General features: G+C 44.6%; 1 long non-coding RNA gene across 2 annotated transcripts in view; it reads left to right on the forward strand.

Moving 5' to 3' along the window:
- Positions 1-1,046: 1,046 nt before the first annotated feature.
- The window catches only part of LOC149868781 (uncharacterized), a 43,954-nt gene continuing 17,598 nt past the window's right edge, over positions 1,047-27,402 (forward strand). The window contains exons 1-3 of one of the 2 annotated variants that reach the window (XR_016441024.1): positions 1,047-1,219; positions 23,259-23,414; positions 23,769-23,910. This is a non-coding gene — a long non-coding RNA (uncharacterized LOC149868781). The remainder of the gene's footprint in view (positions 1,220-23,258; positions 23,415-23,768; positions 23,911-27,402) is intronic. The other variant, XR_016441025.1, reaches the window with a different exon arrangement.

A 27,402-nucleotide genomic window follows, 5' to 3' on the forward strand; every position in this document is an offset into this window, starting at 1 on the left:
AGAATATTCTTGGTGTTTCAGATATTGTTTGTTGTATTAGTGAGTCGGGGATCAAAGTGGCAATTTTGGGTATTCCTTTGATTAACAAGAGCCTGTTAACATCTGGGACTGGACCTGATGGCCCCGAAGGCCCTTCCCATTCCTGTGTTCTGTGAATCTTGGTAGAAGCATATGCTTTGAGTCCTTTCTGGACTTAGACTCCTTTCTAACTCTCTCACAAAATACAAGAAGGAAATGATGTTCTTTCCTGTCCCTTCTTTTATCCAGTATCTCAGTGGTTAGTGCAGTAATCCAGATTTGGCAGGCCCTGGTTCAGTTCCCTCCTCTGAGGATTTGAACCCACATTTTTTTTCCCCTTCCAAGTAATGTTCAAGTATTCTGGGTGAGGGACACACTCTCCTTCCCTCCCATTGAAGCTGGTCACTTTGTCCTCAGACATTTAAGAATAAAGTTACATGTTATACTTACACCATACTAAATACCAACATCTTGAGAGAGAGGAAAGAATTAAAGCTTAGTCTCTTATACCCTGGGTAAGTGCTCTCACTATAGAGCTCTTGGATTAAAGCAGGTGGAGGGGGAAGGGGCATCATCTCTTCCTCCTCTGACTGTGGTTTTTGTGGGGGGGAGGGGAAGGGCCTTGTGCTGCTGGTGTTCTCTGAGAAATCTCACCCACGTTGGCAACATAGCTGCTTGGGTCAGTCGTGGGCACACCCAAGGCCTAGCCTTTAGGTGTTAGGGGAACTTAGTTGTTGAAATCTGAGACAGCAGCTGGGTGAGAGTTTTGAGGATCTAAATTTTGAGCACTGATGCTTAAGGGTAAGAAGGCAGCACTGTGTGGAGGCACCCTGAGCTAGTTCTGTGTATGCTAGTACAGAATCAGAAGAAATACAGCTGTGTTCAGGCTGTACTGTACCTGAGCTAATTAGTTTGGCTGAGGTCCAGGGTTAATTAACCTGACTGCATGCCACACTAATGCTACTCCAGGGTTTCTAGCTCCAAAGCTAGTGCATACAGAGCTAGTACTGTATAACTCTGCACAGCTCTGTCTTTTTACGGCACTAGCCTTGGGTCTACTGCTGACACAGAGGACAGGGCACCATCTCCTGAATCACAAGTACCCCTTCCTCCAGTGCTCTGACTTTTCTTGAAGGTCATCTAGCTATTTGCCGACCACATCGCACTTACAAGATCTGACAAGGTCACAGTCCGTGGTGAGGTAATCACATATATACAACTGTAACTTTTTGTATAGGATGGAATGCAGAAGGCAATTAATGTCTAGTTTGCCACTTTCTAGTGGTTTAATTTGAAGCAGCAGCTTTTGTGTTTGCAGTATGCAATCCATGTTTCTGGGTTTTTTGGGGGTGGGGCTTGGTGTGGAGGGGACCTGAAAAATATTATATGGACATAACCAGGATTTTGTCATATAGAATTTAGGGGAATATAGGCAACAGCTGATTATGTACCTTTCCCCACAACTACTGAAATGTTAAGCCAATTTTGGGTACTTGACTCTGACTACTGAATATCCAGAAATCCCAAATGTTTTCACATTGAAGAACTAAAACCGGTTTTACTTCCCCTTGTCATCAGAAGAAGACATGAAGTATTTTTCTACAGAGTGACTTTATTGATATAGTGGTAACTTTTTTGTTTCTAAGCTCCCACAGGAAGATACCGTACTGCAGGAAAAATCCACAGCCTGATGGTTGCTTTGTCAATTTAAAATGATCTCTGCTTACAGTTTGACTTCATAGTATCTTTGTCATTTGTAAAACATTTTAAAGGCTCCCCTGAGTTTTTGTACATGCTTACTGAGCATCAAGAGACTGACTTGTAATATGTGTGGAGGGAGAGAGAAAAATAACTTGTAAAATCACCTAAGCCATCTTTTGCATTATTTTGGATGAGACAGTTGCTCTTCACATTAAGTCTGCAATTAAATGCTTTTCTTCTTATTTTTGTTACTAGAAAGATTCCAAAATACATCATAACTTGAGATTTTATATATCTGCATGCATGCATTCATGCATGCTGGCATATGTTATCAGTTGGAGTGAATTTGTATAGCTCCATTGATTTTAGTAGGGCTATGTTAGCTAACAACAGGAGCTGGCTAATGTTTCCTTAATCTGCCATTTTAGAAAGATGGTTGCAGTTACAGTAAAGTGTGTGACGGGACATTCATTTACATTTTGTTGGAAAGCTTATATTCCAAATGTTTTTTTTTTCTTTTGGAAATTATAACTTACCCAGGATCTCTAACACTAGTCAGTATTGAATATAAATTCAAAGGATACATATACATTTCAAAGGTTTTTCAAAACAAGTCATTCTCTTTCATTTTGTTTTTCATAAGTGACTGGACCACATGAGGTGTAATGTAAGAAAAAAATTATACTAAATCGTTTTATTTGCCATAGTGGAATTTCATCATTATTAAATAAATGAAGAACAAAATGAAGAGGATGCCAGTATAGCCAGCTACTAAATGCTCACAATTTTCATAATAGATCGTTGTCCATTTTTGACCTCATTTCTTGAAAAGAATCACTAAATTGTTAGCAGCCTATTCTACAATGTAGCCACTTCCTATTTTATAGTAAAAGCTAAAGTATGGATTGGAGTCATAAACCTTTTAATACAACATCGAATTCCTAAATTGTGTGTAAATAAAGTAGTAAATCAACCCAAGAAAACAATCTAGGCTGTGCGCCATCAAGCAGAAAAACAAGGCACAAGCCACCACAGAGAAGTAATTGGGCCAAAAAGTGAAGTTATCTTTGGAGGCTCTTGTTCAGACTTACATAACTGCAGATATGAATATTCGTCCCATGTTTAATGGAATAGAAACATGGCTTCATTGCCTCACCTTCATTAACCCAGGCTCATCCAAATGCAGCTTCTGGAGTCATAAAATAAGGGGTGTGGCCAACCCGCTTTATCAGGACAAACCTGATCCAAAAGCATGATTAATAGTTGAGGATCTCTACAGGCAAGCCATTGCAGTTCATTTTTCAAGAAAGGTAGAACAAAATGAGTAGAAATGTTTCTATCTGGGTGAAAAATTATCTAGTAATATGTAAGCATGTTTCTTGTGACCTTTGAGGTTCAGCTAACTGGCTAATGAATAATGGGTTCGCCTTCAGTGTTTCCTGTCAATGACTGGGAATGGACAGCTCTTGATTACAGATGTGACTTTTTTTATTCCTCCAAATGGATTTTCTTTTTTCAAATTTGAGATTATCAAAAATGAAAACCTAGACTACGAAATGTTGTGGAAACTCATGGAACGCCCCCTGCACAACCCCCCTGCCCTCACCCCAAGTAGTTCCTCTAGCTGCATTGCTCCAGGGGCTTGGCCTGGTTATTGTGCTCAGAGCACAAATTTTAAACCAGGCTCTGCTCAAAACCACATATGGAGAGGAAGGCATCACCTCCCTTTTACCCAGTAGCTCAGTAGTTAAATCACACCCCACATTTGGGAGTCCTCAGTTCAATTCCCTCCTCCATCTATCAGGAGTCAAGCACACCTTCGTATCTACCAAGCAAGAACTGTAACCATAAGTTAATCTGGGGACAAGTAAGTGGGTGGAGGCACTCTCAACTCTCCCCAATGAAGCTGTTCCCTTTGCATACGTATGTAACTATTCATCAGGCCAAACAGAGTCTGAGCAGGACTCCATAGCCTAAGGCTTAGAGATTCACCTGGGAGGATGTGGCCTTGGGTTCTGGTGCCACTCTTTTATATTAAATATTCAGTGAAACAAGACTGGGAAACCAGGACCCCCCACTTTTCCCGACTGCCCTAGCTCTTAGCCAAGGAAGTCATGCTCAATCTTTCTCTCTCCCCTTTCTGGCTTGATAAATATTTGTAATTATGTAATGCAAAATGGAATAGCTTCAGTAAGCAGGAATTGACAGCACCCTCTAAAATAGGATGGTGGTCAGGGAACTCTCTTGAAGGGTGGCTGTGTGCATTTGAATTAGCTGAGGCAGAGAAGGAATTTCACCAAGTCCTCCTCATCCTGAGTCAGTGCACTAACCCCTGAGCTGCTGGATAAAAAGGAGCAAGAATGGTCCCAGTTATACTCTACCTACACCCTGTCTATCCCTGCTACAAGCATACTTTGAACATGGTAGGGTCCATCCTTCTGGGACACATGGTTCCCATGGTGTAGAAAAGCTCTGTCTTTTTGTGGATTTAACTCCTTCTAACTGTCACTCTAGTGCCTATCACTGACTCCCTCTGGTGCGGTGAAATTTCCAGCTGCATTTTGTAATGTATGCAGGTCCAGTTCATATGCTTTCATTTTGCTTAAGCAGTGGAAACTTCAGCTGAAAGCCCTATCAAAAGTAGATCTTTAGTGGGAGAGGGGCAGGGTGAATCAGTCTGGATATGCCATGCATAAATTCTCGTCCCCATAACACCTACTCACTGCTACTGTGGCAGATACATGACACCAGGCAAGATAGACTTATGGTCTGACCCAATGTGGTATTCCTCATGTTCTTCTCTGTGTTCAAGAACCCACTTCTGGATGAGGAGATGCAAGTTCCTCTGGAAGTATGGGGAAGGTTTTTGGGAGCTGAGAGATGAGAGGACAGACAAATGGTACTGTACCTTGCTGCAAGTTTAAGCATCTGAAATTTGAAATTCTCAGCAATTACAGTGTCTGGATTGAAGGGTGCATATAAGCAGTGAGTTACTTTCCATTACATAAACCTGGTTAAATGTGAGCTTCGGTACCTTCCAACAAGACTTGGGTTTGACTCTAGATTAGTAACTATCTACAAAGGGCAATAGAAAGATAAAGAAAACAGCAACATAATTCTGTCATCTGACATGTTAATTTTAGACTTAGATGATTTTTGCTGAGTATGTAAGACAGAAATGAGAGAGGCAATGATGCATCATGGTTCCTATTGCCAGAAAATAGCCAGCAAGACAAAGGAAGGAGGTGGAGGGGAACAAGGCGCTTTTGATTTTCTTTTCTTATGTTGGAGATTATTGGCAGGATATAAAAATAATGGCAGTGATGAATGACATGCTGCTTCAGGAAAACTGCAATTCCCATCGAAAGCCTTGTCTAGATGAGTATTAATATCTAGAGCAATGCCTTTGCCAGTATGACAGATGGATTAAAGAGTGTGTGCAAGCAGCATTAGGAACTTATTTTTTAAAAGGAATGGCCGAAAGTCAACAAAATGGTCACATTTGTCCAATGTTTTCTTGCATCCAAATAACAAAGCGCTTAAGCATAAGCTTAACTTTGATTGTGTGAGTAAGCACGAGAGCTGGTTGGGAATTTTCCTGCCAAATATTTTTTTGCCAGAAAATGCTGATTATTTCAATGCAAGCATATTAGAACATATTTATCAGTACTTTTCAATTTGAGGATGCATTTTTTTGGTCAAAACAACTGAGAAATCCACTTCATCTCAGCGACTGGGGCATTCATTCAGGAAATCCAGGTCTAGTTTGGAATCGGGTAAACCCGAGGCTTGGACATGTTTTCCCATAGGAATACATGGGGGTGACCACCAGGATCTGGGGGAACGTTTGTTTACCAGAGCGCCCCAAGGGATGACGAGGTTGAATGGTCACAAACTCCTGCAAGACCGTTTCAGGCTGGACATAAGGAAGAATTTCTTTACTGTCCGAGCCCCCAAGGTCTGGAACAGTCTGCCATTGGAGGTGGTTCAAGCACCTACACTGAACACCTTCAAGAGTAAATTGGGTGCTTATCTTGCTGGGATCCTATGACCCCAGCTGACTTCCTGCCCTTTGGGCAGGGGGCTGGACTCGATGATCTCCCGAGGTCCCTTCCAGCCCTAATGTCTATGAAATATGAAATCTACATAACCACCCCCACAGTGGGCTACTGGCTGCTTTAAGGTCAGTCTTTGTCTGTTTCTCATGAAACATCTCAAAACTTCAAAATAAACTTAATTATTTTAAAAAGAGACAACTTATGAAGCCATAAATATTTTCCTGAAACAGAATTCTTATTTACTAGCCCACCTTGCATACTGAGTAGAAAATGAGATCAGTCATAGATTTAAAGTTAAGCGTATTCAGAAGTACTTTACTAAATTGTACTTTGAAAGGCTCATTATTGCAGCACAGACTTTACACAAACAAAATCTAGCTGAGGGAAAAACAACTTGAGGAGGGTTTAGAAAGTCAGTGGGGAGTACAGAACTCACAAACCCTTCTACCTTTTGTAATGCTCTGTCAAGGATCTTCTGTTGCAGAGATAGAAGACATAATTGACCACAGTAGACCCATCCTGAGAAGAGCAATTGCTAGGCCCTTGTGCGAGGATACGTTTTAGGACTCTGGACAGATGGTTGCTTGTGAAACATCATGACCCCTGCTAGGAAGTCAGAGAGATGTAGATTCAAACCTTCTCTGGGTGAGGCAAGGGCCTAATTAGCGAGATCACTCCCTGCCTCATAATTTCTGTAACTACGGAAGGGTCCTTCTTCATCTACTGCCCATAGGGCCTTGGCACACATTACATTTAAGAGTAAGGTGGTAAATATGCCATTAATGGTAACCGGGCCACACATTACAGACAATTTATGATGTGATAATATAGCAAATGAGCCACAAAGACATTCCACCTGTGTAATGCTTTTTTGGGCTTGTTTATATCTGTTGAACATGTGGTATGTCAGGGCTGACCCATGACAAATCCAGATGACAAGCCTCAGCTGCATGCCAATTCTTTAAGTTTACAGTGGCAAATGAGGAGCTGGTGCAGGCATAAGCAGCCAGGGAACCTGGAGCTCCTACATGGGTAGTTTTAAAGAGCAGTGCTGAGACCTTGCCTGGGCTTCCCCACTGGATCTTTAAGTCCTATGCTTGGCAGCTCTAGCAGGACTACCCAGAGCTGGAGATCAGAGGTTCCCAGCTGGGCTTAAAGTCCCTAGTAGAGGAAGCCCTTCAGTTTATCCTCTCCTGCTGATCCCCTGGCCCCAGCCCTACTTGTTGGGTGCATGGTTTTGATACTCAGCTGATTATCAGCCTGGCCTAGATAGCCCTGGTCTAGAACCTGACCCAGAGCTGTTCCAGCCAGGGCTAGTAATCAGCTGATCATCAGCTGCAGCCCCTGGACCACACTGGGGATTCAAACCACCCTCAGACTGGTAATCAACAGACGGTCAGCATGGCTCCAGACCACACTGAATCTAGCTTGAGTCCCCAGTAGGATCACATGGGGCCAGCTGGACATATGGGCATTCCCTTTTCAGTTTGCCAGTGTAGGAGGAGTCTGGGATTACCATCATAGGCTACCCCTATGCTGACAAGTAGCAATGGCATGATTGGTATCTGATCTTTGATCCCAGTAATCCCCAATCCTTTGCACATATGACATGGCAGCAGGCATGGTTGTTGGGATAAGGAATTAGATCCCATAGTGCCATTAAATGAACATGTGCCAGGGGCCAGAGTAATGGTATCTGACTTGAATGCCAGGACTTATGCCCACCCAAGTATACCTGTATGACACTGCGTACCTACCCAGCCCAAGCACAGCCTACTATGCAAGCTCAGCAGCCATGTTGTCTCTTAACATAACCACACTGCACTAATAAGATTGCAAACTGTGCCTGGGTGCCAAAAACAGAAACAGGTGGCTGGAAAACCACTGTTTGGATCCACAAATTGACATAAAAAATGCTACCTTTTGGCCCCAAAGTAGTTTTAAAATCAATTTAGCTGAATTGGCTTCACAACAGTTAGAGTTCTGGGGCACACTTCTCTGTGTAAACCCAAATTAATGCTATGATTTCCAGATAGCCCTAACCATGTCCTTAGATAAGTTTAAATACACATTTAAGTACTGTTGAAGTGGTCCCAGGTTGACTTTCAAGTCAAGTAACCACCATGACTAGGGAGCTAAATAAGTGCTAAGTGCTAGAGAGAGGGAGAGGAGTGGACCTTGACGAGACAACGTGTGACAGGTAGGAGGTAACTGACAGAGGATGAGAAAGATGGCAAAGTGAAAGAGAAAACAGAAGAGAAAGAGGAGTTACTGGCAGACCTGCAGGGAGCAGAAAACAGACTGAGAGGAAAGAAGATACAGCTGTTTGAACAAAAGAGAGAAAAAAGCAAAAGAAAACACAGTATGGATTGGAGGTAGGTGCAATGAGTCAGAAAGAAAGATGGGAAAAGTGGTTTTAAAAGAATTAAGACAAAATAAGCAAGAAAAAGACAACTTCTAGGTGGGAGGATTGCATTTATTTTATTGTCTTTCCCTCAGGACATGGTGTTTCTCAAAGAGTGGGATTTTGAGCATAAGAATCAACAGATAATCTGGGTTCTCTACTTCAGCTGGGAGGGGTAAGAAACTACTGGATAGAGGGCAACCTTGTGGGCTACAACCAGAGCGTAGAACAAGAACTGAACAGTGAGCAGTGGCTTGCAACCTTTAAGAAGACACTGTCTGGAACAATTGATTTTGGTCTGATGAGAGCTGGGTGGCTTTGGTAGCATGTCTGTGACAGGGGTCAGGACATTCTCTGCATCCAGGCTGAGACAGACAGCTGGGCGCTGTGCCCATGGTGTCACTGCTCCTCCCAGCCCAGGGAGCTGTGCTGGCCTGGGCAGCTGCAAACTGTGCCCATGCTGCTGCTGTCCAGGCAACAGTGTATGCTCTCCCCGCTCCACTTGGCTTTGGTGTGGGCACAGCTGGAAGCTGCTTAGCCCTGGTCCAGTTCCTCATGGGCTGGAAGCTGCCTGTATGCTGCACCCAGAGGGAAGGGGAAGTTGGGAGAAGTGACAGCAGTGTGGGCACAGCTGGAAGTTGCATGTCCTGGCAGACCTCTTTGTTGCATGGCCTTAGTGTGAATGTAGGTAGAGGAGCTGTGTAAGGGCCATGCAGCTTTCAGTTGTGTTGGCGCTGCAGCTGGAAGGTGGCAGCACTGGAGCAGAAAGTGACAGTGGCAGTGGGGATGCAGTTTGTAGCTCCCCAGCCTTGGTATAGCCACCCACCTGCTAGAAGTGAGTCTGCACATAGCCAGGGAGCAGGCTGGGGGGAAGTTGTTGTGTCGTGGGTACAGGCAAAGCTCTCCTACTCCATGGGCCAGATTCAGTGATTTCACAGGCTAGATCTGGTTTGTGGGCCATATGTTGCTGACTCCTGTTCTAGAGAATACAGATCCCTGTCCTAACATCTGGGTTGTACTTTCCTGCAGCAGAGGGAACTAGTTCAGGTCTGAATATTTGTGAAATGTTCCTAAAGGCAGTCCTTGTAATGATAGACTAGGTAGAGACATTCAGAAAGCCCAAGGCAGAATCAATCTGTTATGCATTTTTCTAGTTATGTCAGTAGTGAGCACAAAAAAACATTTGCCCTTTGGTGGCAGGGGGAGGGAGCCAGAAGGAGGAGGGGAGCAAGTCTTAGACAAGCTTCTGCCACTTTTAAACTAGTGTATGTGTGCTGAATTTCCATTCTGTTATGGGTATTCCAATCATTTATACCAGTAAAAGTGTAATGTCTGTACCATAAAGCCAGTATCATGTATAGAAGCCAAAGAATGCATAAATAACCTTTTTGCAGGTATATTCAAAATGCTGACTGATTGCTCTCACAGACCCTTGTGTTGCACTAGCACTAGGCTGTGTGTCTTTAATTTTAGTAGATACTGTAGTACAGTGTTGTTAGAAATATTATTAGAAACGCATAATGAATAGAGTGTTGTTAGAACTGCATAGTTTGCATCTCGTACCTGATAAGCAGCACACCACCAAGGACATTCCTCCCCCCTCTTGGCCAATTTACTATCTTTTCTTATACTAAATCACTCCCTTTTCTTCTCCTCCTGACAATTCACATGCAGATTACAGAAGCTGGAATTCAACTGACTGTGTCCTTGAAAGGGGGCGGGATTTCAACTCTTGGTGACCTAGAGAGCTTTCTGAGCGTGCGTAATTAGCTGATGCATATATGCCTATCCGCCCCGCATACTTAAGTAGTTAATTATAATGCACATGCGACGGATGAAGTGACGTAATCACATATATGTTTGTATGAACCGGAAATGAGCTGTAAGAGTTCCTGTCTCTGCACACGTGCCCAGGAGAGGGAGTATATAGTGCCTGCTGTGGGTTTCCTCGGCGGCGGAGCAATCTGAGATTTTCTGTCTCTGCTCTGACCCTATTTGCAAATACACCTTTTGTGCTGCTAATAGTGTGTGCCTGAGAAATATTATTTGCGAGCCTCCAAAAGAAACAAACCGCAATATTTTTGCATCAGTGTAACAGGAACAATAGACTATTCAAAAAGCATTGTATTCGTTTAAACAAAAAATTTAAACGAGGGATTGGCAACCCCTGGCACATGTGCCAGAGGTTGGCATGTGAAGACATTTTCCCCAGCATGCTGCAGCCGACCCAGACCCTGGGCAGCTTCTGCCAGCAGTTGTCTAGAGCCAGGAGGCAGCAAACAGCTGCATGGGCATGTGTAGTCCTGGCATCAGTTCTGTGGCTGTGGCAGCTATGCATGCACCTCTGGGCACACGGCTGGGAAGTGGCTTGGGGCAGTGCAACCTTGGCTCCTTCCCCAGTGTTCACCCAGCACAACTGTTTACAGCCTTCCAGCCACCTGCAACAGCTGCCCAGAGCCCAGGCTCTGCAAACAGCTGCACTGGGCTCAAGCCCCAGCACTGGCTCTGTGGCAGTGGTAGGTGCATGCGGGGCTCACAGCGCATGGTGGAGAAGAGGCTGGGCCAGTGCAACCCTGGCTCCTCCCCCACAATCTGCCTGGAAGTACCTGCACAGCTGCGTTGGGGCTGGGGCTGGGGAGCCTGGCACAGCTGTTAGCAGCCCTCTGCTACAGCTGTGCAGAGCTCAGGCTGGCTGTGGCAGGCAGCCAGGAGGCTGCAAACAGCTGTGCTGGGCTCTGAGGCCCTGTCACTAGCTCTGTGGTGCTGCTGGGTGCACGTGCACGTATGGTGGGGAAGGGGCTGGGGCAGTGCAACCCTGGCCCCTCCCCTGCCATCCATCTGGATGCATGCATGCAGCCACCACCAGCAGTGAGGATTGGGCCCCTTGTGGCTCCCCCATCTCTGGCAGGCCAAGTCAAGGTGTGGGTGGAGGTTAGGGTGATTTTGGCATTCTGTCCAAAAACATTGCTGATCCCTGATTGAAACAATGTTATCATGTATCTTTTATGAGTCTTTTTAACTGATCATGTTGTTGCCTAAATGGGAAAGACAAAGAATGTTTCCTGAAGGGCCCAGAGGCATCCAATGATATTAATACAAATCCCCAGTACTAAAATGGTACATGTAGCCAGTCTTCTGAAGTTTTCCCAATCAACCCAGGGAAGAAGCACAAAGGCTGCTTTGTCCTGGTTCAAAAGACCTAGGAAATCAAAGGACTTGCACCTATATAAAATGACCAGGGAAAGGGTGCCAACATCCATGAACAGACAGAAGTAAGAGAGTGACCTAGCAGGGTGTAAGACTACCAGGTGCTTAAGAGGATTGTATTGTCTTTGAACTATTTTAACTACGGCTCTTGGCACATGTTAATTTAATCACGGGATTGGGATCTATCAGATTTTATCCCAGATCCCAAAATATGTGTGTCCTGTCATGCCACATGTACATAACAGGATATGTCCGTTTTGGGATCTGTGATAAAATTTGTCAGATTGCAGTCACGTTTGCCAGGGAGTGCTGCTGACTGTATGCATCCACCCAGGCTAGTGGAGCTGGGAATTGGAGAGCAATTAGATACCAGCCAGCTGCACACATGCTGATAAAAGCCTGTGCCATGCATTGAAATGGTGCATGCATTCATCTTGAAGTGGCAGCAGATGCATGCAAGCCGGGGATTGGGGAACTCCCTGATCCAGTCTGTGGGCAGGTAGGTGCATGCACACCAGGGCACAGACAGCTGGGGATGGGGATATGGCTAAAGGTATTAGCATATGCCAGGCTGAGCAAAATTGCCACAGAACAGAGGTTTGGGGGGGAAAACAAGATTGTTGTACTGTTGACTAGAAAGCAAACAATGTTGCAAACAGAGGAAAGTTAGCATGCTGCTTCAAGCATGCACAACCTCTACTCTTAACTAGCAGTTTATGCAAGGCACTTCTAGCAACAGGAGGTACTGTAGACACTGTGGAAAACACAGGCCCAGATAATGTCCTACCCACAGTTCAAATTACATTCTGACTTGGGGGGTGGTCTGTGGCAGTGGCAGCTGGAAGCCAGAAAGAGCTGCTGCTGCTGTCAGCACCACTGCCACTTGAGCTGCTTTTAGAGATGTGGGGTGGGGCAGGAGGCTCAGTCTCCACCAAGCCCCCCTATTTCAAGCCCTGGTCCTACCTAAGGGAAGAACTGTCAGGTGTGCTTGACACTGAATCACTTAGCTACAGTATGCAAGGAAGGACTGGTGTTCCTGGATAGAAACAGTATCCAAACACTTCACACAATAGAAAGCACACGCACAGAGAAGGATGCAACAGCACAGTCTTCAAAGAAGATTATTTCTTCCCAGGTGTTATGCAACAGAGAGTTGTCTCCAGTGATTGGACCATTTCACTGAATGCAAATGGAACTTCTTGCTGGTGTATCCATGGATGTAATTTCAGAGTGTGCCATTACTAGTCCAAAGGAAAAAAGCTACACAAATAAAGGTAAAACAGGTGAACCTGAAATCACATCGTGGGGGACCAGTTCTAACAAGGGGTATTTGTTAGAGTTAAAAGTAAAGAAAAACTTAAAAAAAAAAGTTTGAAGTTTGTAATTGTAGCTGGGCCTGGTGTTTCAGTACTGGGGCTGAAAACATTTCAAGCCCTAGTCTTAATTTTCGAAGTCTATACTGTAGAAGGTGTCGGGAAAATTGGCCAGCTACTGCGTAGCACCCATACACCGAAGGGTGTGCTCATACACCAAGGAGCACTGGCCACGTCCCGTCTCTGGGCTCGTTCCTAGCCTGCGATCAATTAGGCAGAGAACGAGGGAGTGTCAGCAAGATGATATATTTCTCTGCAGAGGGATTACTCAGGGCCTAGTAGACCAAGAGTTCCCCCGATCTGAGTTTGGTAGCACCTTTTACTCTAACAGGTCATACATATGCAAATATAGGTATACATAGGCACATGGCATACATGTGTGCGCATCCTTGGGGAATTTCCACTAGCTTTGGGGTTTTGTTTTTTTGCTTGCTGTTACAGAGTTACAAAATACACAGAACAAGTTTGCTTACTGTCAGCAAAAGGCTATCTTTAAGTTTAGGGAAAGATCATATGCTTCTCAAGGGTCATCGTGTTTTTCTCACAATTCCCCCCTTTCAGCTGTGAGCGTAAGCTCAGTGGCTGACATCAGAGGTTGTCATTCTTGAGTGTACATGACATACTTGTTCTGCACTGTATGTGCAAACAGCTTTTTTTACATAGGCGATAATACAAGATGTAAATGTACACTCTGTAATGAGTATAGCAAGCAAAGAAAGTACTATCTGTAGCTTAGGAAGTGTCTAACAGGCTCTTATCATGCCGTGTGTTTCTTACAGTCTTTGTAAGTTTTAAGGGTGGAATAGCTTGCTTTTTTGGTGGTGCTGGCGATGTTGGCTGGTCTCCGGGTTTCAAGTGGCTATGGTGGATCCAGAATTCCTTCTTGGCGACTTTGACTGCAGTGTGAGTCATCAGCAGGACTTGAAAGGGACCTTCCCACTGCGGTGCTAAGCAGTTCTGTCGTCGATGCTTTTTGATCCACACTTAATCGCCGGGTCGGTACAGATGGAGATTGGTGTCAAGGGGTACTGGTTGTACCAACGCTGCGGACCTGTGAAGAGAACTGCTGTAATGACAAGACATAATTAGTTAACTTTTTATCTCTCCTAAACAGGCTTACACGTGGACTTTGCCAGTCTTTGTATAACAGTGGGGGACAACCAAACAAAAACTCATAGGGTGACAGATTTAGAGGTTTGCGTGGTTTAGTTTTAAGAGCAAACAACACAATGGGCAAGGCTTCAGGCTATTTTAATTTGGTTTTGGCACAGATCTTTCCTAAAAGGGTTTTCAGGGATAGGTTTAAACTTTTTACTTGACCCGAGGATTGTGGGTGGCAAGGGGTATGAAACTGTGCTTGAATTCTTAAGGCTTTATACACTTCTTGCAATATCCTTTCAGTAAAGTGTGAGCCTCGATCTGATTCAATAACTTCAGGAAGTCCGAATCTTGGTACAATGTCTCTAAGGAGGGCTTTGACTACAGTCGAGGCATCGCTTGCAAAGCAGGGAAAGCTTCTGGCCATCCGGTGAGCTGGTTGATTACTACTAAACAATGCTTATAGTGGAAAGCCTTTGGTAAGTCTATTGATATGTAAGTCTTTGAAATGGTAGATAGGCTCATGGCCTTCCCCCTTTGTGAATACTTTTTTTTTCCTCTTGTGATTAAATGCTTGGCATGCAGGGCAGGAGTTGACAATCGTGGTGGCTTCCACATAGATGCCAGGCACGAACCAGTCATGGAGAACACTGTGCACTAGTTTTTCTTTATCAGAGTGGTTTAGACGATGGGTTCCTTGGGCAAGCGTGCGAAGAACAGCTCTGGGGGCAATGGGACACCCGTCAGGTACTCGCCAGATGCCATCTGTCCTTTCAGTGCCTTCATATTTGGTCTTCTAGTCCTGGACTTCTGTTGGTTGAAGATTCTGGTATATGGAGGTTGGGCTGGATAATGTGATGCATAAGAGGCGAGAGTTGGTGTTGTCAGAAACGGGTTGAATAGTCGCTGCCTTTGAGGCTGCATCAGCCATACGGTTCCCGGCAGCAATCTTAGTACTGTACTTGGAATGACCTGGACAGTGGACAACTGCAGTTTCTTTGGGTAACAGGATAGCGTTCAGAAGATTGTTGACTTCTGTGGCATTAGCACTTGAGTGTCCATTCGAGGTGAGAAATCTTTGTTGCTTCTACAGTTGGTCAGTTGCATGACAAATACCAAACGCATATTGAGAGTCAGTAAAATGGTTACTGAACAGTTTGTGGTGAGCTCACATGCTTTTTGCAAGGCAGTAAGTTTTGCAGCTTGGGCACTGGTACCTGGTGCAAGAGACTTGGCTTTCCAAACCTATTGCACTGTGATTACCGTGTACCCTGCATGTCTTGTGCCTCTGATGACTGACAATGATCCGTCGGTGAAGAGAACATAGTCTGGGTTATGCAAGGGTTGATCTTTAAGGTCACTCCGAGGTTTTTCCAAATAATCAACCAATTTACAGCAATCATGGTGTGGCTGTCCTTCATCTGCCTTTGGCAGAAGGGTGGCTGAGTTGAGTTGTGCACATCGCTGTATGGTGATGTTTTCAGATGTCAGCAAAAGGACTTCATATCGGTTGAGTCTCTGGTTTGAGAAATGCTGAGTGTTATGCTGGAGGAGGAGAGCCTCGACTGAATGTGGCACTCTTACGATAAGCGGGTGGCCCAAGACCAGATCTTGGGCTCGTTGTACCAGCATTGCGGCGGCAACGATGGAGTGAAGACATGAAACAGCTCTTTGGGCGACCGGGTCCAGCTGAACTAAGTAGTATGTGACTGGTCGAGGCCGATCTCCCCAGGGTTGTGTCAGTACTCCAGAAGCCACTCCTCTGTTTTCGTGAACATATAAGATAAAAGGTTTAGTATATTAGGGAGGCCCAGGGCTGGTGCAGTCATGAGGGCATGTTTTATTTGGTGAAATGCTTGTTTTTTATCTTTAGACTAGTGAACAGGATCCTCAGCTTCTTTAGCAGTAGCTTGAACTAAAGAACGGACTATTTCCCCAAAGGCCGGGATCCAGGGTCCGCAAAATCCTGCTATGCCTAAGAGTGCATGGATTTGCCTCTTATTCTGGGACTGTGGGAGATCTTGGATGGCTTGTAAGCGTCTGGGTGATAACTTCCTGATGCCTGCTTTGAGTATGTAGCCTAGATACTCAACTTCAGGCTGACAGTATTGTAGTTTTGAGGGAGACACTTTGTCCTTGTTCTGCAAGGGCAGAGAGTAACCTTGCAGTGTCTCCTCAACAGCTCTCTGTGCTGTTTGAAGCTAGCAAGAGGTCATCTACATAAACAATCAAAGTGGTCTCTGAGGATAGAGTGACTGCAGATAAATCTTTATGCAGGATTTGTGAAAACAGCGTGGGGGATTCCACATACCTTTGGAGTAATCGAGTCCAGGTTAACTGTCTCCTTGTCCAAGTGAAAGCAAACAAGTACTGTGAATCTGGGTGTATGGGAATACTGAAGAAAGCTGCACACAGGTCGATGACAGTGTAGTAAATCACTGTGGCCGGGATGGTTGTAACAATAGTAGCTGGATTTGGAACCACGGGGTGTCGTGGAATAACATAACTGTTAATTGCCCGAAGGTTTTGTACAAACCGGTACACGGGTTTACTATCAGGACCAGGTTTAGGATTTTTGACTGGAAGGATGGGGTGTTACAGGGTGAGAGACACTTCTTTAGTACTTTTTGTTTTAGATAGCTAGTCACCAGTGGTTCTAAATTTTTCTCTGCCTCTTTGGAGAAGGGATACTGGGGTACTGACAAGGGTTGACCTGGCTTTGTTTGGATACTGACTGGGGTAGCAGATTTAAGGAGTCCTACTGCCGTGGGGGTCTATCCCCACAGTGATTCAGGCAAAGTTTGGAGTTCTTCAGGGAGGGAAGGGCACTCAGACTCATTAAGCATGGCCTGAAAGGCCAAGAGGTTAGTACTGGGGACAGTAATTTGGATTCCGTTTGGGCTACACTGCAAGGTGGCATGGAGCTTGCAGAGCAGATCTCTTCCCAATAAGTTAACACTTGAGAGTAAGAAGGCATGCTCAGTTGTTAAGGGTCCAATGGTGATTTTCATAGGAACACTATAAGGGATACTAAAGGGCTTTCCTGAGACTCCTACCACCCGTTCAGTTTTTGCTACTCTTAATTTGGCCCGACTTGGGGAGACACCCAGTGAAGAAAGATCTGCGCCAGTATTAATTAAACATTTGTATATCTGACCCTGGACTTCTAGGTTAATATATGGCTCAGAGGATGGACATTCTAATTTGTGTGAAGTTTCATTAAAATCCCCAAGGTTCATCTCGTGGAAGAGTCCCCCTTTATGTCAATCTTCAAGTTCAGGCGACTCCTCCAGGTATTGTTGGTAGTGGTTAACTTTGGGCGGGGCAGGCGTGCGGGGAGCGTTAAATGGTGCAGGGGTCCCTCGTGGGCAGACTGGGCGATCTTGCTTCCAGTGCCCTTTTTGTTTGCAATAATTGCAGGTATCATCTGGTTGAGGCCCCCTTGTTGGTTGGTTGAAGGATTGGGAAGACCAAGTACGGGGTCTGTCTTGTTCCCGCCCTCTCCCTCGGCCTCGGCCGTAGCCTTGCCGGGGGTGGTGCTTGGAAGTGTTGAATGAGGGCAGCTGCTAACATATTCACTTCCTTTTGCTTCAGCTTTAATTTTTCTTGCTTCTGGACCTCAGGGCATCGGTCAAAGACATAGGAAGCCAGATCGACTAGCTGGGGAAGCGTTTTGGTGGTCCAATCAGGGTGATGCTTAGTGATATTTTTATATCATCAGTTGCTTGACTAACAAATGCAGAATTTACTATAATTTGATTGGCAAGGCTGCTGGGGTCGAAATCATCACCATGTCTATTTATGTCAGGAGTTTTTGACAGTAATCACTCGGGTGTTCATTTGGTCTTTGTTTAATAGCCTGGACTTTGGTCCAGTCTGCTCTTTTTTTTCTCGCTCTTTTTAGCCCTTCTAAAAGGGAATGTCGGGCATGTTGCAAGCGCAACAGATTATTGCTGCCCTCAGCATTTGGATGCCATCCAGGATCTTGGACCGGCCAATTAGTTCTATTCTGTGTGTCTTCTGACACTCACTGATTTTCTTGATTTATAATTTCTGCTTTCTCCTCTTTGCTAAGAAGAGCATCTAAAAGCTGATTCATATCTGTCCATGTAGGGTTGTGAGTATTGATTATGGTTTCTATTCTGCGTCTCACTGACTCCGGGTTGTCTCTAAACTTGGGGGTGTTAGTTTGCCACAGGACAAGTTCTTGAGGATTGAACGGGACGTGTATATGGATATTGGATTCCTTCCTGTGTGGCAATAGGGTACTGACGCAGCAGAGCTAAACGAGCAGGCAGCTGTTTCTTTGTTTGACTTTGCATGTATGTCGACACAGGGGAAGAACTTCCTGTTTCATTGTTGGAGGAATGTTCACTTGAAGTGGTGGATGTGGGGGTTGGGAGCGTGATTGGCACCGGGAGTGGTGGCGGTCCTGCTGGACACCACTCATCTTCCTTTGACTTGGGGGCAGTTGGAGCATATGGAGGTGGCAAAGTTTCAGAAGGGTTTTTAGGATCAACCTGGAGTGGAGCCAGGTGTCGGGTTTCTTTTTTAGAGGAGCCCAAGTGACTCTTTTTTATTTTGCTTGCAGCATTGGCTCAGACATACCAGTAATTCATCTGACGGGGTTGAGGATCTTCCAGAGATCCTCTGAGGTACCTCAGGGTTTCTCGGTCAAAAGAACCAAGACTAGGCCACTGTCGGCTTGGATCCTCATAAGTGTATCCAGGCCAGACAGTTGTAGATAGCTGGATCAATTTAAGCTTATTAACCTGACCAGTTCCTGGGATTTTAGCTCAACCAGAAAGGACAATTCTAAGGGGACTTCCCATTGGGACAGGGACTGACCCCATCTGTCCCATCCTGTCTCCCTTGGTGGGGTACCCCTTTGCTTTTAAACCAGAATACCAGAGTCGACTTACAGACCAGACCTGACCAGCGCCCCAAACAGGAAAAGGGACTTATCAAAGAGAAGAGATAAGATTAGAAATCGGTTCCTCTATGCGCAAATGGAGACAAAAATTGTGCCACACAGCTTTCCCGGCCCAAAAGGGTCGGACAGACAACGCCCTATGGTTGCCTGCTTCACCAGATTGAGGAACTGGGAGAAGACAGGCCTAAGACACAGATAACAAGGAGCCTGAGACTCACCGTACTCAGACTGACACACCATAAAACAAACAATTAATTTGGTGCCTGAGAATCACCATACTCAGACTGACACACTATAAAACAAACAATTTGATGCCTGAGAATCACCCTATTCAGGGCATATAGCCGACACTCCTACCCTTAAAAGGTTTGAGATCACTTTACGTCCGACTTAGGGCCGCCTGCTCCCCTGACAAGGACACTGAGGGGAAACTTACCCTCTTTTGCTGGCTGGATGTTGTTGCGGGGGTGGTGGCACCAATCTGGAGAGCTAGGGTCCCATCTGGGTTGCCAATTTTGTTGAGGAAATTGGCCAGCTACTGCGTAGCACCCATACACCGAGGAGCACTGGCCACGTCCCGTCTCTGGGCTCGTTCCTAGCCGCGATCAATTAGGCAGAGAATGAGGGAGTGTCGGCAAGATGATTTATTTCTCTGCAGAGGGGTTACTCAGGGCCCAGTAGACCAAGAGTTCCCCCGATCTGAGTTTGGTAGCACCTTGTACACTAATAGGTCATACATATGCAAATATAGGTATACATAGGCATAAGGCATATATGCATGCGCATCTTTGGGGAATTTCCACTAGCTTTGGGGTTTTGTTTTTTTTGCTTGCTGTTACAGAGTTACAAAATACACAGAACAAGTTTGCTTACTGTCAACAAAAGGCTATCTTTAAGTTTAGGGAAAGATCATATGCTTCTCAAGGGTCATCTTATTTTTCTAACAAAGGTCAAGAATTATTAGACAGAAAATCAGTTCCCAGATGTTTTTGACGACATAGGAGAATTACTGCCTTAGCACTTACTAGGGGACTCCCCTGTAGTTCAGTGGTTGAATCCTTATCTGCCACAGAGGAGACCTAGGTTCAACTCCCAGACACTTATACAACTACAGCCATTGAGACACCAAACATCTGGACTCAGTCTAGTCTTTGGATTCTGTTTCATTTCCGTAACGGGAGGATGGGAGGTCTGGACAGCCTCCACTCCTCCAAAAATGCTCGCTCAGGCATTGCATCAAGGTTCTGGATGGCCCTCACGCATACATCATGATCCAGGAGGACTGATGTTTGCCACCACCACCACTTATTAGGAACTAAAAGAGGAATTGAACACATTGGTTGAAATAAATATCAGAGAACAAGCTGACAACCCATCTGAGTGAGCTCGCTCCCTATTAATAGTGGAAAAGAACTATGGAAAGTTTCATCTCTGTCAAAATCTAAAGAATTAAACAAACATGTAAGAAGAGAACACTTTCATGTTCCTGCAAGGGAAGAAATGTGCTGTGCCAGAGGGGAACATGACTTGCCATCTTTGCAGCCACATGGTCATATATGAATTTATGACAGCAAAACATGGATGCAAAGGCAGTAGTCTGGGTCAGGGTGGTTCCTCCATCATATGAGGTGTGGGGACCAAGGACAGACTTCAAGGAGAAACAGAATGTTCCTATAGCTTCTTCCATCAAAGAAAGAGGAAAAAGAGCAGAACACAAGTCCTGTCTATACAAGCTGTCAAACTGAAGGAATCAAATTCAGTAGCAGAGTCTGAACCTCAGCAAATCTGACGGAGGTCTACAAAAATGAGACTAAGTGAGACCTGTTGAGGCTGGAATACTATGAATGTAAAGGGGTTGTAAGGATACTGGTCCTTTAAGAGGCTTCTACTAATGCAAGTATGCTTGTTGCATAGAACTGGCTGTGATGTACAGGTGCATGGCAAGGCCTCTGAATTGCAGTACAAAAGACCTGTCTCTGAGGTATATCCCTCTCCTTAGGATCTTGTATTAATGCAGTTTAATCTGATCCTGAAAGCTTGAATACAGTTGCTCTGCAGAACTCTCACATAACACTTGAGGACCTCCATGAGAGAGACAGAGGTGCAGCTAACTCAGGAATTGCACGATCATATATATTTGAGTTTATAAAATGAAAAAAACCAACTAGCGAGGTGAACAAAGAACTATGCATAGCTTTCTCCAACAAAAATACAGCGCAGAAATGACTAATGAAGGTGAAGTTGGAGTGTTCGTTTAGCTGCAAGCAAGTTGCAGATGAGTGAAATGGAAGCTTTTGAAAAGCAAGATTAACCAAAATGCTTCAGAGATGGTCCTGTCAGCAGGTTTGAAACCATTTAATAGTGATTCATGAATATGTAAAATTCCTGCCCGTGTCAAGGACTGAACTGAATTGCACTTTGCTGGGTGCGGTCAGAATTTTTTTCCTGCAGGGAAAGTAAGTGAAGAGGCATTTTTAAAAAAAGGCTGCTGAGAGAGCATTTGATCTTCTCTTATGGGAGCAGAAGAGCTGAACACTTGGACAAGGAAGGTTGTTTCTGTGATGAATTAAGGTACAATAATGCCTAATGAATTGGCTAAACTGCACAGAATTAAAACACTCATAAGAACAGTTAGAAACAATAGTTTTGAGTGGGGGAAGGATAGCTGAACCATAGCATAAAATCCTGGATTTTACCGGAGTTTCTGACGTACATGTACTTTCCCTGGCAGCCCTATTCTGCCAGGGAAGGATCCAGCCAGTGTGGGCCTCCCCACATCTTCTACCTATTGCATATCGCTGTGCTGGCTCTTGGAGATCCAGGGTTTTAATCTGCAAGAATCCTTTAAAACTGACTAAAAATTAAAGTAGCCACTAGCACATGGGTTCTGTGACTGAAAAACTATTGGATATAACAATTTAACATTTTAGTGGCTCCCATCCTGAATGCCCAGTTTACCATCTTTTCTTTCTTCTCCTTCCTCATATAACCACAAAGTCAATTGTATGTAGCTCAAACAACATTAGAAGATTGATGAAAATGAGCACTAAAATAGGACCAACGTCATACTCTGCCTTGGCTGTATCCTTCCTCTGACTGCTTTCATTCCAGCTATGAAGCTGGATTCATTTCTGGTGCTATGGCCCTAGGGAAATCTCCCTCTGATACCACCCATTGTACCTCTGTGATACTGTGGAGTCCTTTGTTCTAGTATCCAGGGCAGGGTGGGTTAATGCTGACTCTTTCCCACACACAAGTATCTTTGAGTCTTTCATTGTCATTGTGCATCTGGAGCTGCTAAGGAGTGGCTTGACTTGTTAGTTGCACAGCTAGATCTCTTGGGAAAACTAGGGTAGTCTTAAATGAGCTGCAGAGTTTTGTCTTTTATTAGATCATTAAGAAAAGCAGCCTGTAAATGAAAGCCTTCCTTAGCACTTGAGAGACCTCCTCACTCCTGCTCACTGAATTGGCATGAATGAGAGGAGAAGAAAATGAGTGTTAAATCTTTCAGTCTGATTAGGTGACACCTTTCAGTATGAGGTGGTCGATGTAATACTGCTGCAAAGGCAGCGTGGGTGAAAGGTATATCAACTCCCTTTGCTATAAATTGGGCATTTTGTTTAATGTACAGAATACATTCCTGATTTTTTTCTTTTTCACTTGTTTATAATATTTTTATTTCTTACAAAAAAAAGAATAATGAACTTCTAACAGGGAAACAAAGTGGAATGAGAAGCAATCATAATGAAGTGGACCTATTCACTTGCATGAAGCAGCCTATAATAAGGTTGCTGTTCTGGAACAATAGGAGTAGTGTAGGCAAGAAACCAAACTGGTTTTATGAGAGATCTGGAGCAGTTTATGAAAGGAATTATATATGCCATGGATGCCTGTGATAGCAAAAGACTGTACTAGAAGACCCATGAGGCCCCTTCCAGTCCTGTGTTTTTATGATGTTTAAATTTATACAAACTGAAAAAGAGCATTAATTCATTTCCTATATTAATTTTATAATTAAAGTGGTACACCCAATGAGACAAGGTGAGGCAGGAATCTCTCTTTGTTCTTGCCTACAGATAGGAAAGTCAAATATTTGAATGATTAAAACAAAGCTACCTGCTTTAAACTATTTCTGTTGACAGTGAATGCATGTGTGTTTGCACACACAACACAAGCACGCATAGTGCAAACCCTTTTTTATTTGATTCTGCCATTTGTTAATGGCGTTTACATTACTCCTTACATGCTCCTTACAGTGAAATGCTATTGTATGCAAATTCTTCCCTTCTGTTGTGTTTTGCTGGGTGTGTTATCAGTTTGTCTGCATCCAAATAAGTCCTAGATAATAGAATATATTTATACTGCTTTATCATAGAAATCTTTGTAACAAGGAAGAACATGTCTATCTTTTTGCATGCACATTTGCACTAATTCATATTTTATTTAATTTTTTTATTTTAAAAAAGGATATGGAATTCATGATTATGAAAGGTATTTGACTGGAACTTCTTTGTCCGTCTGTAAGTGCATACAGCAGAGGCAGCAGCAGTATAAGCTTCCCATATGAGCTGAGCAGTGTTGCTGAAACCTGACCTTGAGGAACTACATCTGGAGCTGAGATGGTAAGTTCATTCCCATGCTAATTCTGCCCATATTCTTTCAAGAAAAACAAGCAACAAGGCTGGTGGTTGCAGTGGTGGCAGCACCGATGCAGTGTTTCCCAAGATTTATGAGTTTATACCCATGAAGGGTAGGCCACCCTTGAACCCCCCACAGATCAGTTGCTGCCACTGATTCCACATGCCACCAGTTGTTGCCAGTGAGGGGAATTGGCCCCCACTGCTGGCTGCCACCAATTTCCCCCCGCTCTTCTGCCCCCCACTCCTGTCAACAACAGCTGCTGATTTTGCTGCCCAGGAATTGGTGTCAAGGCACTTAACAACTGACATTCACACATGCCCTCCTTTACTCCCCAGTAGGACCTTTTGTGTCTTCTCCAGGAGGTTTGCCCCACACTGGAGGAAACTCTCATCTAACACGAACACGGCTGTACTAGAAATGGATTAAACTCGCCAGCTGTATCACAGAGGAGCAGGATGGCCCTCAGAGGGTAGTGAGGTAAGGATTTTTGTGGGTGATATCATTTATTGGACCGACTGCAGGATGGACATAGACAAGCTTTTGGGTATCCTTTCTCAGGTTAGCAGTTAAAGGCCTTTTGCTGGGACCCAGAGACATCCAGTTTTCCCAGTTTCTGAGGATGAGGGCTAATGCAAACTTCTTAATGCTGAAACAAAAGGCAGATATGGGCAAGAAAAATAATTTTCTCTTATTGGCTGTTCATTGATGATGCAGTGGTTCACAGATTAGAATAGTGGGCTAACTATTTCCCTTGGGTAACGCAGGGCAGCTTTAAACAGAGGAGGGAGCTGAGCAATTGGAAAACTGAAATCTATGTTCTCAGAAGGGTTGGAGACTAATTTATAGAGGCCTAAAGCTGTCAAGAGTTACAGAGTTTAAATATCATAGAGCCTGCCTAACTAGCTCCCCCACCATTATAAAGTCAATTAACAGAAAGACTTTAAACAAACATGCATCATTTGGTAGGTCTGACCAGAACTCCCTCCAGGGAACAGGCTAACTGAGCAGCTGCCTCCTCTGAAACAACCTGATACTAATGGCTTTGGTCTTCAGGGGCTGCAAACTGCACAGGGGGGAGGGAAAAACAGGGGAATACACGCATCAGCATTTTCTTTCCATTGTTCATATCTTAACCAGTATAAAAGAACAAAACGCTAGTGATAATCCACAGCCAAACACATAGCTTCAGGTTGGAAAAGTGACAAGAGAGGGGTTACATATTGTGCTGTCTGCAAAATCCTGGAACTTTAAAACAAACAAGCAAAAAAGTGAGTGGCGAATGGCAAATGAAGGAGTCTAGGGGGTGAACTATAGCACCCTGGCCTTTGAGATATGGGTCCTGGTCCCAGTTTTAAATCTTCTAGATGACTTTGGGCAAGTTACATATGCCAAAAACCTCCTGTTCATATTGACAGGAGATTGACCAGGCTGGAAAGTCTGAAGGAGTTGTAATGAGATATTTTAAAGCCAGGATGGGACAAAGAAGTGAAAGACAAAAGTGAAAATACCAAATCATGTGCACATCCTGTCATTTGTAAACATTTGAAAGAATTTTTCAGTTCAGACAGAAACGGTCTAATCTTCCTCTATAACATATCAGGCAGTTTTCAGAGGACACCAGATTTCCAGACTGAGCCATAGTATTGGTCTGTAAACAGAACTCAGGATAAGTACTATATGTTTCCGTAATGTGAAAGGATTTGGTGGTTTTCATTAATAGGTATACAATGCACTTGGGAATTGCATATGCCTAAAATGACTTGTGAAGAGGGAGAAGTGGCACAGAACACAATCAAAATTATCCTCAAGGCCAGGGACCAGAGTCCTTGTCTCTTCCTGCTTCCCAGCAATTGCTGTCATCTTTGCCCTCACTGAAAACCTCTTATTCACCAAATGTGGCAAACTTTGGGTCAGTGAAGCATATGTTTAGTTACAGTAATGGGAAATCCCATGGACTGTAGCTGGTTTACCTCTATAAAACCATAACATCTTCTCATCAAAGCCTAATGGTAATGTGAAACAATCCCTTTCTTGCTATTTTGCCATGTTAAAGCCCCAGCTGCTCACGTTTTATTAGAAAATATTACTGTTCCCACCTGGAATAACTTGCAGCTGAACAGCACAGCTCCTGAGGTATGATGGATGCTTGCAAGGGAGACTTTTTACAGTAGTTTTTGATTAGGCCCTGCATATGCACTCAGAAGCACAGAGGACAGAATTCTATTACCCTTATGCGCCACATGGCTGTTTTCAAGCTGTGTAAGTATAATTTTTTGGCACTTATGCACAGTTTGTTATTCTATTACTTGTGCAGTGGGGATGTGTAAGGGCAGAGGCAGATTTGGGGAAGTGCAGTGGTGCAGTTGCACCCCCCTGCCTTCCACAATATAGGTCATGTGCTAGCAGCTCCAGTTCCCTGTGGCCCCAAATACCTGGATCTCCTGTGGAGTCCAAGATACAGCTGGTGTCCTAGGCTTGTGTGGGATGCTGGGGGAGAGGGGGGACCAAGCAGAGAGCAAGTGAGAAAAGGGGTGATCCATCTCCTGCCACTGCTGTCCCTTGCTGACTGAGGGCCAAGAGAAGCCCAGGACCACTCCTGCTCCACTCCAACTGGGGTTGCAGGGAGTGACCATGCAGGATGCTAAGATCAGGAACAGCAACAGTGGGAGGGTCCCTGCTCCCTCTTCCCCACCCTGCCCACTGCATTTTTCCTGCTGAACCAGAGGCTCCAGCTACAGGGATCAGCTACACAGCAGGCTGGGCTCATCTGGGGATGGAGGTGGAAGGTGGCCCTCTCTTCCAGCTTCCTGGCTAGCTGAGGACACTTGGGGAGACTGGACAGGGAGCAAGAGCCCTCAGAAAGAGGACTCACCTGGGCCAAAGTTTCCTAACTTATTCCCAGGACACAAGTGTTTTGAATGAGGATGTCAGAAAACCCCCCCAAGACATTTCTTTGGCAATTTGACTACTTACCAATATCTGACCTGGGACTTGCTGTTCAGTTCATCAACCTTAGTTTGAAGACTATTATCTCTCAGACTAGTAGTACATATGCTGCCCTATCCTGAGCAGGGGTAACTCCTATCTATATTTTTTTGCCTTTAAGACTAGGGATAGACATTAAACATAAACTGTTTTAAGTGATCAGAAACTGGTTTAAACCAGTAACAGAACAGATATTCAATGCACATAAACCAGTCTGAAAATGGCTGAAACCGATTTGAGATAAACCTGGTTGAATGTAGCATCAGACTTAACTGATCGGGCTCAAACCAGTTTATGCAATGTCCAGACCCCTTGCTGGTTTAAGCTAAATTTGACTCCCCCAGTATCCTGGCATGCACTCTGGGTTGGACTGGGCAATCTGGTCCACAGCAGAGCTGTACTCTCCCCTCTGCTCCCTGGCTGAAGCTCAGCAGAGATTGCAGGCAACTGTCTGGCTTCCTCCTGCTCCCCACCTCCCCTCTCCACTCCCTGCTAAGCAGGGATTACCTGATCCCCTCTGCCTTACACAGACACTTCTCACCATTAGGTAGCAGACCACAAGTTGGCTATGGTTTGTGCTGTGGCAGACGGGACAAAGGCAGAATCAACAGGTAACTGGTAATGTCCCTCTGTTATTTTCTTAATGGGGTGATAAACACTGTGTTATCAATTCCCTGCCAGGCTAGTCAGAAGGGGGTCCAGAACCCCTCCTGAATCAGAGCATTCAGCTGGGCCCTGGCCTTGCCCCCTTCAGCTCAGCACTGTGGAATTGGAAGGGAGGGCTGCTCTAGCCTGTTCTAGCCTGAGCTACTGCAGGCATGTGCCTGTGTTTCTGGGATGTCTGTGCAGTTACAAACTGATTTAGCCTAATCATGTTAGACTAACCTGCAAAGATTGAATCAATTCAGTCTCAGGCTTTTTGAATGTCTGTCCCTAGCCTAAAGGGTAAGTCCACACTGCAAACTGCAGCATATTGGAGAGATA

This window comes from Crocodylus siamensis, chromosome 3 (genome assembly GCF_052110815.1).
Source record: "Crocodylus siamensis isolate JL-2025a chromosome 3, ASM5211081v1, whole genome shotgun sequence".
Classification (NCBI taxonomy): Eukaryota; Metazoa; Chordata; order Crocodylia; family Crocodylidae; genus Crocodylus; species Crocodylus siamensis.